General features: G+C 42.4%; 1 protein-coding gene across 1 annotated transcript in view; it reads left to right on the top strand.

Moving 5' to 3' along the window:
* FAM171B (family with sequence similarity 171 member B) overlaps nt 1–16,948 on the top strand; it is a 39,183-nt gene that overhangs the window by 11,600 nt on the left and 10,635 nt on the right. The gene's annotated exons all lie outside the window — the stretch shown is intronic.

The following is a 16,948-nucleotide window of genomic DNA, read 5'->3' as shown; positions in this document are numbered from 1 at the left end:
ATTGCAAGGTTGAAAACTGAGTGCAGTTCCCAGATGCAGCCCAGCAAGTGCTAAATAAGAGGGGTGATTTGTTTCTTCTGCTCTGTGGCTGTAGGATGGTGTGCTGATCACCCTAGAAAGTCTGAGGGCTCACTCCTGACATGTTTAGCTTGTTGCTCACCAGGTCTGCCCTCCCTGTTTCTTGCAGGTACTGCTGAAAAGGATCAGGTGCATCATTTTCTGTTTGTCCCTGTTGAATTTCATGAGGTCTTTGTTGGCTCGTAGCTCTCTCTAGCTCTCTTGGAGCAGCTCTCTAGCTCTCATGGAAAGTCCAATGGAGAGCCACAAATATGATTAGGGGACTTGAGTATCTGCTCTGCAAAGACGGACAGAGAATCCTGGGGCTGTTAGTCTTGAGAAGACTGAGAGGGGATCTGATCAATGTCTATAAATGTCTGAGGGGTGGGTGTCAAGTGGAGGGGGCCAAGTGCTTTTCAGTGGTGCACAGTAGTAAGACAAGGAACAATAGATACAAATTTGAACACAGAAGGTTTCACCTCAACATGAGGAGAAACGTCTTTACAGTGAGGGTGACCGAGCACTGGAATGGGCTGCCCAGGGAGGTTGTGGAGTATCCTTCTCTGGAGACTTTCAAAACCTGCATGCATGCATTCCAGTGTAGGCTACCCTGTGTGATCCTGCTTTTGGCTGGGGGATTGGACTGGATGATCTCTGGAGGTCCCTTCCAGCCTCTAAAACTCCATGATTTTGTGATAAGGACTGCATCCTTGGCTCTCTACCATGCACAGACTTTGAGGGTGCATTTTGTCCCCTCTCCAAATCATTGACTTGGACATGACTACAGAGTGAGTCAGCTGCTAACATTTCTCCTTAAAGTTCTGCATTTCATTTTGAGTGGAATATTTTCTTCTAAAGCATTAGGAAAATTTGGAAGAGGGCTGAGTGATCTCCTTTGCTGCAGATTTGGGGCTGTTTAAAGATATGATTTATGCAGTTGGCTCTGAAATGGATACTAAAATTTGGCAGGGCACCAAATTTATTACTAATTATTTATTTTTAATGATTTTACATGGGCAAGGCTCCCAATGGAAACAGATTGGAAGATTCTCCTCGGAGTTATTTTTCTATGAGGTAGTGAATGTGGTTGATAATTTGTGCTAATGTGAGCTAAACTAGAAAAAGGGTCGATGATGTCAAGATACTTGAAAATAGAGACCATTTTACTGGAATAATAAGGAGGTGCCTGCCCTCTTCAGCTATTAGAGACACTAATGGAATTACAAAAAGTTTTTTCAGGTCATTGTGGAAAATGGTTTTTCCTCTGTTCTGAAGCCTTTCATGAAGTGACTGAACAGAAGGAAGAAGTGGTCTTATGTTGAGGAAATGCAGGATATTCATAGAGTTTGTGTTTGGAACAATAAAAGCTGTTAATAACCTGAATTATGCCTTGTGGTAAATATCACAGCAGCTTATATCATTGTGTTTGAGAGGAAGGGAGAAAACTTACTGAGATGAAGGGGAGATATTCTTTGGATTGTGGACCACTGGTGTTGAGAAAATCCTCTAATTCGGTTGACCGGATTAGAAGGGCAGCAAAACAGTTGTGAGATACTGCATAGTTTTGGTGCTTTGTTGGGCTGTTTGCCTCTTAATTAGTTGTCAGGTTCCTTTTCCTGTTCCCCTTTTTGTACTTTTTTTTTCCCCTAAGAAGAAAGAAAACCTGACCCTCAACATTTCAGTCTCCTGGATTCCTCAGTGTTGAATGGAACAGATTGTCTCAGAACTACTGAAATGGGTTTGCTTCCTCCCAGTCCAGCTGGCACAATATCAGAGGTACTGAATGAATTTGGGTGTTTTTCTGGGAGGAAAAAAAGGGGCTTGCTATCCCACTTTTAGTCTTGGTGTCAATAAAACTACTAACATTTCAGAAAGGTTTCCATGGTGCTAAGTTGTTTTCTAGTTATTCCCTACGGGAATTCATCCCCTTGCTGTGAAGGGACAACTTGTGTGCCTATGCTGGGGACACAGTGGGCAGCAGGTTCATCTCTAGCAGCTGTCCTTTAGCTGGATCCTGGGGCACTTTATCCTTTGCTGGCTGCAGAGTGGCAATAAGAATGCAAAGTGCCAATGGGTGAATCATGAATAACTTCAGCATTGCCACTTACCTCGACAGTATCCACATGTGCAGAGGAATTCTTTAATTGTGGGGATAGTCTTGGGTCTCTTGTTTTCCTTTATCATGTTGTCTGAATTGACAGATCCTTCTATTTTTTTAAAACCCTTTATGGCATCTGTGGAGTTTTAATTAATTATTAGTAGGAATCTGCAATAATTGTAATCTGCAATCATTTTCTAAAACCTAATGTCACATTTATTGCTGTTTCATAGTTGTTAGTAATTTGCTATATGAAACTCGATTTTAATGAACATTTATATCTAGAAGAAGCAGCAGCTTCTTGAATGCTCTTGTTTTGGTGCTGCAATATGGATTTCCTAATCAGTGCAATAAGGAATTCCTGTCCTACATGTATAGAACTACAGGTAGAAAACCTTCACCTGTAAAGTTAGTGTGACCAGCATGGAAAGGGAGTTGATTGTCCCCTCTACTCTGCTCTTGTGAGACCCTACCCGCAGTACTACATCCAGTTCTGGTGCCCCCAGAATAAGAGGGACGTGGAGCTGCTGGAGCAGGTCCATAGGAAGGCCACAAATATTATCAGAGGGCTGAAGCAATTACCTTGTAAGGAAAGGCTGAGAGAGTTGGGGCTTTTAAGCCTGGAGAAAAGAAGGCTGTTGGAAACCTTATAGTGGACTTCCAGTACCCGAAGGGGGCCTACAGGAAATCCGGGAAGGGACGTTTTACAAGGGCTTGTAGTGATAGGATGAGAGGGAATGGACTGAAACTTGAGGAGAGATTGGAGGTTAGGAAGTTATTCTTGACAGTGAGGGTGGTGAGACACTGGGATAGGTTTTCCAGGGAGGTTGTGGATGTGCTTTCCCTGGAGGTATTTAAAGCCAGGTTGGATGAGGCCTTGAGCAACCTGGGCTAGTGGAAAGTATCCCTGCACATGGCATGGGGGATTGGAACTAGATGTTTAAGTCCCTTTCAGCCTAAACCATTTTATGAATCTAAACTTCCAACTCTATTTTCTTCATGCATGGCTTTACACGCTGGCCTTCTTCCAGAGGGTGAGAGGATCTGTTCCTCTAAGTGAAAGACAAACATTGCTGGCACACTGCAAATATCTCTTCAAGCAGCAGTGTGAGATTTTGCAGTGATTAGGGAAGAAAATTATTTCCAGCATAGTGACCAGCCTGCTAGTGAACAATGTCACTGAATGTGTTGGTAGCTTTCATGTGTGATCAGTGAGTAACCTGCACTGATGTTTGAATTACTACCTGTAGGGTGTGTTATGCCGCTGAGTTTACACAGGCATATCTGCCTTAAGGTTAAAACCTTCAGGCCATTAAATGTCACATTTGAAGAGGGTACTACTTTATTGTGCTCTGAATTTTATTTGAAAGCTGATGTTTGAACTTGGATAGATTTTTATTTTTTTTTCTTTAGCAAATTCTACTGAGTAACCACCACTAAAAGCTACATGAGACAAATCCTGTACCTAACCCCTCAGGTTAAAATCCAGATGATTTATGCTGCAGCATTACTGGAATAGTCTTGCTCTGTCCAGGTGTTTTGATCTATCATTAGAAATTCTCCATAAGAAGTAGTCTCATTTTGTCAAGGAGATGATGCTGAATGATTCACTTTCATTTTTTGCTCAATTTCATTTAATTTTTTCCCCCTGTTTACTTAAAAGGCACCTGCCCATTTCTCTGGCAGGTATATAATACAACATGGGGATTCAAGACTGAATATTTAAAGTACAATGTTCTGCAGATTGTGATGTTTTCCTTCTGCATTTTTTTCCCCTAGTATTTTGTATACAAAGTGTGAATTTTTAGTACTATTTTTTCATTCCCTCAGCTCTGATGCATGGACGCAAAGGCCATTAAAAACCAAACCAACCAACAGCCGCCCCCCAAAACCCCTAAACCCAACAACACAAAAACCATCCAACCACCCAAAAAACCCCCAACCAACCCAAAACAGAAAAGCAGCATTACAATTTTAGCCTTAGCCCGTGAGTAAACAGATGAAAATAAAATATATGATAATGGCTTCTGAAATGCAAAGGTGTTCTGTTTTGTAGCCTTCAGGAGCTCTGTTGCCAGTATTCACTTGCTCATTTAAAAATTTATCTTTATTTCACATATAAGGATTGTGGTTTCTTAAAGATTTTTGGTCTGGTAATATTAATCATTTATCTCACTTAGACAAGATTACAGAAGATGGTACTTAAAATAAATGATTCCTAAATAAGTGAAGCTCTGCAGACTGCAGCATTTCATCTTGTCTGCTGCGTAACTCCCTTGCCCCAGGAAGATGAATTTCTCAGCTTCCATCTTCCATGGTAACCAGAGTTCTGAGGAGCAGACTGGCTGATGCAACAGAATAGCAGCAAATAAAAATGGGAAGTTGCTATGGTAATTGTCATTGTCACAGCTTCACTTGCAGGTGCCAGTTTTGAATTTTATTCAAATTCTTACTATTTTTTCCAGTATACCAAATTAGAGCAAGAGGTACTCAATGTGATTCTGTAATGAAAATTCAGGTGTATTGTGTGCTGTGAATTCTCAAGTTCTGTCTTGGGTGGTGAAACATTCTGATTTTAATATGTAAGCTGAACGAAGAAGGCTTTTACTGGTTGCAGCAACATCCTGTAACTACTTCCCAAATGAGTACCTTATGGCAGGACAAGATACTTCAAAACACTCCTATGGATTTTCTTTGATGACCTAAGCAAACCCACACAATGTTAAAGGAATACATGGGGGGGGGGAAGGGGGGCACAAATCCCATCTCCATTTCATAGCTGCTTTCATGTCTGAATTTCATAATTCCTACTTAGGTAGGCCATTAAACTATTTACAGGGCATTTCTTATTTTCTTTCTTATCTTGCATATCTTACTAGATGCACTTGAAAGTGTTTCGGAGTACATTCCCATTGGACAGGTGAGTGAGTTGTTAGCTGCTTTATGGATTAGCTTGATGACTTTTTTGCATGGTTCTTACAAGCCTGATCATTCCAGGAAGGTGTTTATTGATTATGTGGTAGTAATCATGAAGGATACAGCCTGTAATGATCTGGTTTATTTTATTGATTTTGCAGGACCTTAGTTTCATCAATATTTGGATGTGTCAACATTGGTGGAATGAATGTCATGCTTACTGCGTTTCTTTGTGCATCTGATCTGAGGTCTTGGTTGGAAGTGTAGCCAATTATGATGGTATTATTCAGTTGTTGGCTGTAGAAAAGGGTTGTTTTGTTTGTTTCATATACTCATTAAGGCAGTCCAGTCTTATACACAACAAATCTTAACATTAAAGCTGAAATGCTAATTTACCTTGCGCAATAGCACAGATTTTGAAAGCCAAGGCCATCCAGATCACAAAATAATCCAAGCCCGATAAACTAATTGCAAGCACTAAAGGTTGGAATGTTTGTGAGGTGTGATCATTCTTTAAAATCTTAACCTAAGGTAGTGCTCCAGCAGCCAGGTGGAGCAAGGGTGTCATGGAGGTAGGCAGCTGGAGTGGTGTATAATGTCTGTTGGAAAAACACTACAGGCTTCTAAACTCTGCCACTTCTCTGAAGAACTAGCTCATGCTAGGCAGGTACATCCTCTCTGAAAACATGACAGATGTAGCTCACTGATGTTGAATGTGGGCCATATTTAGTCCTGATTGGATTTTATTTTTCTTTTAAGTTGCCTCTGAATTTGGAGGAATGGATTCCAAAAGTTGTGGGGAAATCAGTTTGTTGAGCCTCCTGCTCTGGAGACTTTCAAAACCCACCGGGATGCTTTCCTGTGTGGACTGCCCCGGGTGATCCTGCTTTTGGCAAGGGGGTTGAACTTGATCTCTGGAGGTTCCTTCTGACCTCTAACGTTCTTTCATTCTGAGTGACTGGTGACTGCTCACTACTTTGCAAGGTATTTCAGCACAAAGGCACTAATGAAGTATAACCTTAAACTAATATTTGAACTAAAATTGAAGATTGCTGTTAAGAATGTTTTGTAGTTTTCTTTACCTCCCTCTTGTTAAAAAAACCAGCCCCAAAACCCCTTCCTTTCCTCTTGATGGCTTAAAATTTGTGTATATGTGCACACACCATTCTAAATATAAACCCCTGAAATTTGTTAGTACAAAAGGAAGCTAATTATTCTGTGGAAGTGAAATGAAATCATTGTGAGTAAATAAATTTGGTGAACAACCTTTTTTTTTTTGCCAAAGCCTCAGTAAAAATTCAGTGTTAATTGTATGTAAAGACATAGTGCTAAGCCCACAATATTTATGATTCCCAGGAGCTGGGAAAAGCTCCTGGAATGTATGACTGAGAAAAACAGTTTATTTCTAAAGTGGTGTGATTTTCATTTATAAATTGATTTATTTATATCTTCATTTCTCTTCACTACCAAAATCCCTTTTAGAAGGGAAAGAGTCCTCACCTGTGTCTATAAAAGATAGTAAGGCTTCTTCCAGTGTTTCAGTAGATGGTTAGCTTCTCCATACTGTCTGGTACGCTTTCATTACAACATGAAAGTGGGTTTTGAACTAAATGAATAATTAGTCTTTGACCTACTAATTTAAAGAGCACCTTGATATTTGCTCTGGATCATGTGGTGATTTGCCACAGGCAATCCCCTGGAGTTTTTCAGTCTGCTAGGTTAGGAGTCGCCATTTAAAGTGCACATCCTGATGGGAGGGTTGATTCAGTGCATTTCATTTTATGCAATGCATTTATCACTCACTTTTTAGTCTGTGAAGCTTGCAAAAAAACCCCTCATCTTTAGAAAAAGTATTGATTTTTTTCTTCATGATCATTGATTTCACAGGCTAAAATATTATGGGCACTCATCATCTGAGAGATTACTCCAGGATGGGGCAAATGCTGGGAGGAAGGAGCTGAGCAGAGCTCTGCCAAGAAAGGAGAACAGTATGAAAAGGTGTGAGGAAATAGGAACTCGAGAAGCTGGCTTTTAGAGAGCAATAAAGGAGCAGAAAGCAGTGGGAGCAAGGATGAGATGTTTTTCTTTGAGATTACAGTAGGTTGTTTGGTTTATATCTTTCCTACAGTGCTGGTTTGGTCGGCTCTTAAAAGCACATGTATCCGCTTGTTTCAGAAGGTTGAGCCTAGTCTTGATTTGCAGCTGAGGTGTCAGGGTAGTGTGGGATGTGTTCCCTGAATTTCTGGATTTGGTTTTTCCCCAGTAAGGTGTGAAGAAGGGCCACCTGAGGACTGTACTATGTGCTGCAATAACACATCCATCAACATGAATGAGCTTCTAGTAAATAATTATTATTGGGGGGGGGGTTAAAATATTTATTCTTCTAGATGCTTAAGGACTCTGTCACTCTCATCTGCATGTGCCTGGCACAGCATAAGCTACTGAAGTAAGAGAGTCTTTCTTGCTGTATTGGAAATTAATGTAAAAGAAAATGCTTGAAAAGCCCTCAGAATGTTGTTTGGGTTTTGTTGTTGGTTGGTTTTTTGTTTGGTTTGGGGTTTGATTTGGGTGGGATTTTTTCAGCAGCAGCCTGATGGGTGCCAATTACTTAAGCAACAGTGTTCCATTTTCTTCTGATTTCTAGTCTGTTACAGTTTCTCTTGAGGATGGACAAAGTGCTTGGCTGGAGATGCCCAGGTTTGACTGGATAGGGTTAAAGTGTCTCCTGTAAAACAGTTGCAGAAGCCTCTCTATATGCAAAGGGTAGTGCTGGTACCCCTGAGGATCCAGCCTTAGCTCCTTCATAATTGGAATTCTGTTGATGACTAGTGTGGAAACTGGGTGACCAGAAATAGGGCAGTGGGAATGCTGTGGTGTCCTACTTTCCCAGACCCCGTTGTGCTGCTTTGTCCCTGGGAGTCAGTGGTGTATTCTGCATCACTGCAGAAATTTTTGCCTAGGCTGTTCTTTTAAATATAGATCTTGATGTTCAATTTTTCATTCAAATCTTTCGAGGGAGTGCTAAGCCACAGAACTCTGCTGTATAGATTCTGTGGTGCTATTGCAGCCCCAGGACTGGCTGTCCATACACAAATGGAGCAAATGTTGATTAGCTCTGGGCTCCAATTAATTTAATACTTTTTTGGGGGGGCAATATCTTTGCAATGCCTAAGAGCAGTTCTCTCTGAGTCTCTATAGTTGAATGCTATTGAACAGCAGCCCTGACATATGGCAGCAAAATACCAATACCTTCTTTTTCCCTAGTGCCTTTCAAGGAACAATCCATATGTGCTTTAAAATTAGAGTACTTGTGCTGCTCTTTTGCTTCAAGATCTACCTAAACAAGGGGAAGTTTCTGCCGTGGCTGTGACCCAGGTCTGTCCTTATGCACCTGTGTTCTATTGAGGTCACTGGCTGGTTATAGTTAGTGACATGGCTGTTTGCTAGGTACATGAAAGTTTCAACTCTCAGTGATTCTGGAGGGAGCACTACAACTTTCAGCCTGATGCTTCGTGCCAGGATGAAACCGTGTCAGCTCATTGTCAGTTTCAAGTGTTCTCCTTTTCAGCCACCTAGAATGATTGTATTTGGTGTTCTTACCTAAATCTAACTTTATTTTTTCCACAGAAATTAAGTTTTACTGCTGGTTAGATACGTCTTTGCTGTGTTTCCTCAGATCTTTTGTGACCTGTCTGAGGTTCTTTGCTTCTCACTTTAGTTATAATGCCTTGAAAATAAAATGTGAGCATCTCCCCTGTGAAGAGAAACTGAGATCCCTGGGGCTGTTTAGTCTTGAGAAGACTGAGAGGGAATCTGATCAATGTCCATAAATACCTGAGGGGTGGGTGTCAAGTGGGGGGGGGGGGGGGGGCAATCTCTTTTTGATGGTGTGCAATAATAAGACAACAGGTTCAAGCTTGAACATAGAAGATTTCACCTCAACATGAGGAGAAACTTCTTTACAGTGAGGGTGATGGAGTGCTGGAACAGGCTGCCCAGGAAGGTTGTGGAGCCTCCTTCTCTGGATGCATTCCTGTGTGGACTAGCCTAAGTGATCCTGCTTTGGCAGGGGGGTTGGGCTTGATGATCTTTTGAGGTCACTTCCAACCTCTAACATTCTGTGATACTTGTAACTGATTAAAAAAAGACCAGGTTGAAATTGCACAGGACAAAATACTTGCAGTGTGGTTTTTATTTTAGTGATTGTCCTGTGTCACTTCAAGGAGGAGGACAAATAGCTTTCTGCATTTATTTGATGCTGTTGTTTTAAATCAGAAGAGTGCCATATAAAGATCTTTACAGAAGATCACATAATTATTTCTTAAATGAGATATTCTGTTGTCACTTTGGCATCTATAGGATTATTTGTGTGGGGTTAGAAGTGTCTCTCTGCATGTCTGTAAGTGCCTGTGTGGAAAAGGGCAGCATAAAAGAATGCTGCTAGCTAGCAAGTGAAGACTGCATGAAGACATCAGGGTTATTAATGACATTTTCAGGTTATTTGATGGCTACAAGAGGTATCAGTGAAAACTTGTCAGAGGGCTTATCCTGGTATCTGGCAGTAATTGTCAGAGTATAGCCATAAAATAGCTGTTGGAGTTTGGGGGTCACCTATTATGTTATCCTAATGCACTTGGCAAGGCATAAGAGGCAGTGCATTGTGCTTTAATAAAGAACAGAAGATAAGAGTGATGGTGTGCTGTAGTGAGGAGGACTTACTTCAGCATTAAGTCATTCCCTCTCATGCAGCTGCTGCCAGAACTCACCTTTGTCTACATGGGTTTGTAATGAGCTTTAAAGGTATAATAGGCTTTTACTTTTTATAGGTATGCTTTTGTAGTTTGGCATTGCTGTAGTTTTAAGGCAGTTTTAAGAAGTGTAGCAATTGTTTCCTGTGGGCAGGAGGATTGCTTTTCTACAACCTTGTTTTTACCAAAGCCAGATGTGTGTTGGCTGTGTAGATGATATATTTCATTGATTTTTATCACTGATACCCTCTGCAATACTGCACATGCAGTAAAATCTGATATTCTTAGAACATGCTATTTCTTCTTTACAGATCAGTGCACCTATCACATCCCTGATTGTATTAAGCCAAAAAATATGGCGTTCTATGAATGGAAAATGATTGTTCAGTCAGCTAAGACCCAGTAAATTGCACAGCACACATTTTATCTCTCTGGCTCGCAGGGTGCATGGCAACACAGTGTATGCAGTTTCCATAAAACACATGTAAGCAGGTGTCTTCCTGAAAGCATCCTGAATCAGGGGAGGAATAACAGCAGGTACCAGTACAGGTTAGGGGCTGCCCTGCTGGAAAGTAGCTCCACAGAGAAAGACCTTAGAGTCCTAGTGGACTGCAAGTTCTGCATGGGACAACAATGTGCCCTTGTGGCCAAGAGAGCCAATGGGATCCTGGGGTGCATCAAGAAGTGTGTGTACCAGGGTGAGGGAGGTTCTCCTCCCCCTCTGCTCTGCCCTGCTGAGACCACACCTGGAATGCTGTGTCAAATTTTGGGCTCCCCAGTTCAAGAGAGACAGAGATCTGCTGGAGAGAGTCCAACAGAGAGCCATGAGGATGATTAGGGAACTTGGGCACTTCCCCTGTCGAGAGAGACTGAGAGACCTGGGGCTGTCTAGTCTTGAGAGAGATTGTCTAGAGCCTAGACTGTCTAGGCTGAGAGGGGATCTGATCAATGTCTATCAATATCTGAGGGGGTAGGTGTCAAGTGGAGGGGGCCAAGCTCTTTTCAGTGATGCACGATCATAAGACAAGGAGCAATGGATACAGTCTTGAACACAGAAGATTTCACCTCAGCATGAGGAGAAACTTCTTTCCAGTGAGGATGACAGAGCACTGGACCAGGCTGCTCAGAGAGGTTGAGGAGTCTCCTTCTCTGAAGACTTTCAAACCCCACCTGGATTCATTCCAGTGCAGACTCCTCTTGGTGATCCTGCTCTGGCAGGGGTTTGGACTGGATGATCTCTGGAGGTCCCTTCCAACCTCTCATGTGCTGTGGTACTGTGATCTCTGGGAAAGGATGAGAAAAGTCTCTTCTGAAGGAAGGAACTGATGAATAATGTAATTGTAGCTGCTGTTCCCTCCACTCTGTGTGTTTGAGGGGAGTTACTCCCTCCTTCAAGGTAGGACCTTGGTGACAACTTAGGGCTGTTTGCAGGATGTGTAGGAATACTTCCCTGCAGAGCCCTGCATTGCCCACAGTTCAGTGCTGCATCTCACAGTGATAAATGTGGTTTGGGATATATGGGTGCCTGTAAGGTCTCCGTGACCATGTTAATTAAATCCCAGATCAACGTGGTAAGCAGGTGGCACACTTATCTGTGGGTGATGAACTAAGAACAAATTACAGAGTGGTATTTGTGGTAGTTTTAGGCTGGTGCCTAGAAAATTTTTCACAGATTGAGTAGATGTAAAAGGGAAAATAATGCTAAGGTGTAAATAATCCCATGGGTCTGAAATCTAACAAAGTTAGTTGTGTACAATCACTCCCTGGTTTTGGTTTCTTTGCTCTAGTTGGTTGCTTGCTGACTTTGGCTGCATTTCTTTGTTGTGGCTAAGAACTAATAAGCTTCTCTCTGCTTTTCTCTCTTCTCTGTACAGGGTGGGGAGGGAAGGGAGCAGGGATGGGGAGGCTTTTGGTAACCCCCTGGTTTTGTCCAGTGTGGGGGGTCTTGTGCTGTTTATAAATTGTAAATGTATGTAACTATTGTGCATTTTGTGCATATCCATTGCATTCCATAGATTTAGATTGTAGTTTTGCTTGTAAATAGAGCTTCATTTGCTTTCAGTTGAGCTGGTCTGGCAATGTTTTGTTGGGGGGCAATTTCAACCCACCACAGGTATTACAGAGAAACGCTATTGTTTTTGCACTGCTAGGTTTTGTGGCTGAATTGTCATTTCAAGCAGTCCTTGGACTTAATTCTGTGATATGACTCCTGAGTTAGGACAGCGATGGGAAGCCAAATTCCAGGCATTAGATACTGTTGCTGGAAGACAAGCAGTGTCCTTTTACTGGCTGCAACTTCTCTGAAGTAGCTAAATGTGGTAGAAGGCCTTGTTTGCCTTCGTCTAAGTAACTGCTGCATTTGTGGGAGCCTTTACCAGCCTAAATGTCCTAGAAGCTGGCATTTCCCATGGACTTGCCAAGAGACAAATCTCCCTTCCTCTGAGGCAGCACAAATCAAATTAGCTAAGACTGAGTTCTTTCTTCTAATTGTAGGAGTTCTGTCAAATCTATTTAATACTGAGATACAGCTGACCCACTTGTGCCTGGCAAGTGTTGGTGACCAGGAAAAAAGCACAAGTTTCATCTATTGTTTATCAGCTTCTGTTGTGTCTCTGAGATGCTTTTCAGTACATTTTACTGTGATTTAAAAAAAATCCTACTGCAGCCTTCGCCATATTTGAGATCAAAAAGTGTCCTCAAGGACTTGTGCATCCAGATTTTTAGAAGAAGCAAATGGAAAAAGGTAGGGTTTGATCTGCACATGAAATGTCAGGAGTGTTAATATGGCATTGCTGATAACTGGGTGCCATTAAGTGTGCTGGGTAAATCTGCACAGTAAATACATGTGAGGGAGTTGGTTTGAGGAGGTGGTTGGTCAAGGGACAGCAAGTTTGGGAAGACAGAGAACAGTGCACCACTGCATGCACAGCCCCAGCCCTTAGGACCTCGTGATTGTCTTGCTTTTAACTGTGCTGTCCCAGCTGGCTTGCTGGGGTGTGCTCTGGTACCCTCTGTTTTGTACAAAACAAGAGTGAAATGTGGCTGGGGGGAAGGAAACTTGTTCATGTTGGATTCTGGCTTTTTGAACTGTTTGGGATTTTTGGTGGGTTGTTTTGCTGTATTTTCACATTGTTATTTCACTAGCATTCGGATTCAGAGCCATGATATTGCATGCTTGTGTCTTGTGCACTGCTACTGTTGATGAACACCAGGATTTATTGTTTCAGCAAGATCTTTCCAAAATCATAGACTCACAGAATTACAGAGTGGTTTAGGTTGAAAGGGACCTTGATGATGGTCTAGTTTCAACCTTCATGCCTTGGGCAGGGACACCTTCTGCCAGAACAGGCTGCTCAAGGCTTCATCCAGCCTGGCCTTGAACACCTCCATGGCACAGAAACTTTAAGTAAGTTGGCAGAGTTGATTCTGGTGGTTATTAGAAAATCTGAATTATTTGCTTGTATAATATCTTGTAGGGAGGCAACAGCTTTCAGCCCATTGGCACACTTTCTTTTGTCAGGAAGGCTCTCCTGTTAGCACAGAAGATAAGGCTAAAAGCAATTAGAGCTACGGATCAAGTCTCCTTCCATCTTTGTATTAGCAGGTGTGAAGGGAGCATTTTTCACTTGAGTAACTGCTACTTGTACATGACAGCTATATGCAGGTAATTACGCTTTCAGACCTTGCATTGTCTGTTTTCACAGGGGAGACCTTTGTCTCAGTAACCTCCCCTGAAAGATTTCGGTCTGCATTTACAACCAGGCTTCTGCATCTTCTCAACACCATTTTGGCAAGAAGATGAGTTTAGAAACAGGCTGTGGCAATTTCTGAACCCACAGGAGAAAAGTAATGAGTGGAGCATGTCTAAGAGCAGCCAATGATATTTGTCAGTACACTGTGAGAGTGAAAATAGGACTTGGGACTGCTGGTGGATGAGAAGCTCAACATGAGCCACCAGCGTGCACTTGCAGCCCAGAAAGCCAAGCACATCCTGGGCTGCATCAAGAGAAGTGTTGCCAGCAGGTTGAGGGAGGTGATCCTCCCGCTCTGGTGAGACCCCACCTGGAGCACTGTATCGAGTTCTGGACACCCTAGTTCAATAAGGATCTGGACATGCTGGAACATGTCCAGAGAAGGGCTACGAGGATGATCAGAGGGCTGGAGCTCTTCTGCTGTGGAGGCAGACTGAGAGAGTTGGGGCTGCTCAGTCTGGAGAAGGGAAGCTTCCAAGGAGACCTTATTGTTGCCTTCCAGTGTCTGAAAGGCGCCTACAGGAAAGCTGGGGAGGGACTTCTTAGGATGTCATGTAGTGATAGGACTAGAGGGAATGGATCCAAGCTAGAGAAGGGGAGATTTAGATTAGATGTCAGCAAGAAGTTCTTCCCCATGAGGGTGGTGAGACACTGAAAGAGGTTGCCCAGGGAGGTGGTGGAAGCCTCATCCCTGGAGGTTTTTCAGGCCAGGCTGGATGTGACTGTGAGCAACCTGCTCTAGTGTGAGGTATCCCTGCCCACAGCAGTGGGATTGGAGCTGGCTGATCCTTGAGGTCCCTTCCAACCCTGACAATTCTGTGAGTCTATGATTTTTGCAGTCCTTTTTTTGGTTCTCTTTCTTCCAACCAAAAGCTTCTTAAAAAGTGGGGTTTCATATAGCTGTGACTGAAGCAGACAAGGAAATATTTTTGTGCAAAATAAACTTTGCATTTGCTAACAGCTAGGGGAGGAAGGTAGAAGTTCCCTTACACCACAGAATTTAGGCTTTTTATTAGGAGGAAATGGAAAAAATACACATTAAGGTGTGAAATGACTGAAATTAAGTCTCTTTCTGGGTACATCCTAGGTTTTCATTTTCTTATGACTTACTTCAGCTGTTATTACTAGGCCTTTTTTTTTTCTCCTGACTTGATTCCAGCTATTTAAATACTAGTTTATACCAGGAATTTCTGGAATGGGTTGCTACTGGCATGAGCTTAAAGAATGTGCTACTAAATTTCACATCTTTTAGATAAAGTTTCACAAGATACTCCTGGCTTGCAAAGTGCTTGCAGGAGCAGAATAATGTATGCAGTCTGTTTTCCCTGTTTAGTAGCCTTTTAAATAGTCATTGGCCAGGGGCCAATGTCCTGTCTTCCAGGCTTCAAAACCATTGGAGTCACGCTGGTATATAGGGAACTGGATCGGTGCCTGGAAGATCTGTTTGTAGCCATAATTTGCTTACATGACATCATTAAAAAAAATAAAATAAAATCCTTGCATGATTTAAAATCCTCCAGCAACAGTAATTGAAAAGCAATTATTCTTGAAATATGATGCTTAAGGGGGGAAAAGCCAGATGAGAGTGATCTAAGGAGAGTCACGAGGGTGATCAGAGAGCTGGAGCACCTCTCCTAAGGAGACTGAGAAAGATGGGGCTGTTCAGTTTGGAGAAGAGAAGGCTCTGAGGAGACCTTATTGTGGCTTTCCAGTATCTGAAGGGGGCCTACAAGAAAGCTGGGGAGGGACTTCTTAGGGTGTTGGGTAGTGATAGGACTAGAGGCAATGGATCCAAGCTAGAGAAGGGGAGATTTAGATTAGACATTAGGAAGAAGTTCTTCCTCATGAGGGTGGTGAGACACTGGAACAAGCTGCCCAGGGAAGTGGGGGAAGCCGCATCCCTGGTGGTTTTTAAGGCCAGGCTGGATGTGGCTCTAAGCAACCTGATCTAGTGGAAGGTGTCCCTGCCCATGGCAGGGGGTTGGAACATCTTTGAGGTCCCTTTGAACCCTGACAATTCTGTGATTATTGTGCATTTTGTGTTTAATTCATAGAATCATAAAATCACCAGGGTTGGAAGGAACCCCTAAAGGTCATCTAGTCCAACCCCCCTGCAGTGAGCAGGAACATCCTCAGCTAGGTCAGGTCACCCATAGCTTTGTCAAGCCTCACCTTGGATATCTCTCTGGGCAACCTGTTCCAGTGCGCAGCTACCCTTGTAAAGAATTTGTTCCTAACATCCAATCTAAATCTGCTCTTCTCTAGTTTCAAACCATTGAATCTTTATTCTTTTCATTTTCTGTGAGAGTATATACTAATTTTCACAAGGTGTAGGTTTTTCTGTAGCAGTGTAGAAAATCAGGGTGGCACAGTTTCAGAGCTTTTGTTGTGTATGCAGTAAACAGCAATAAATTCAGGCCAGCACAGCTTTTGGTGTGTGCAGGTCATTTTTGCTTTGAATGTATGGTGTGCTGCATGTGTACCATACATCTAAATAAATACTTACTCCAGAGAGGCTTAACTTGGACATCTTCACTGCATACTGAGCTTTTTTGATGGATTGCACTTGGCTTCTCAAGGCTTTTTCATTTAAATCAAGGTCAGTGGTAGTAATCTCTTGGTGCAACGTCAATCTTGGTTATAGAGCAGACACTGAAGTGGAGTTTCTTGTGGCTACAAAATAGTGCAGTGGTGCTGAATAGTTGCATATCTGTAACCCAAACACTGGCAAATTGATGTCATTTGGAGTTCAGAGATATTTTAATATTTGGTAATAACTTCATTTCACACTGGAAATAATGTGGAATTCTGTCCATTTCCATTTACCTGCTGTCTGTGAGAAGATTCCCTAGCAGCTTCTTTACAGCCAGGGTGGGAGAGAAATTGGATGTAATTCAGAGACTGTTGTGGAAATGGACTTTGTATTTTCAGTCTGCTGCTCAATCACTTGAATTATTATCTCTGCAAGAGAAGAAGGGATGTCAGATCTTCTCATTAGCAGAAGGCAAATACTGTTTGGAAGTTGCAATACAGAAAGGTGAAAACTAGACCAGAAGTGTAAACCCAGTGGGAGAGGATAGATTGAAAAAGGCAAGGTGTCTGGATGCATTTGGTTCCTTTAAAAGGCTTTTACACACGTAAAAACCCCAAGTGTTAGCCCAGTCTGCAGACGTGAGATTCTCTGGTTTTCAGAAACTCAAGGTGTGCCTTCAAATGTGTGACCTGAGCCAAGGGCTACACTTCCCCCAAAGCTGCAAAATCTCACACTGCTGCTTGAAGAGATATTTGCAGTGTGCCAGCAATGTTTGTCTTTCACTTAGAGGAACAGATCCTCTCACCCTCTGGAAGAAGGCCTGCGTGCAAAGGCACACATGGAA

This window comes from Dryobates pubescens, chromosome 37 (genome assembly GCF_014839835.1).
Source record: "Dryobates pubescens isolate bDryPub1 chromosome 37, bDryPub1.pri, whole genome shotgun sequence".
Classification (NCBI taxonomy): domain Eukaryota; kingdom Metazoa; phylum Chordata; class Aves; order Piciformes; family Picidae; genus Dryobates; species Dryobates pubescens.
The sequence above is the reverse complement of the archived record's forward strand: the minus strand, read 5'-3'. Positions and strand labels throughout refer to the sequence as shown.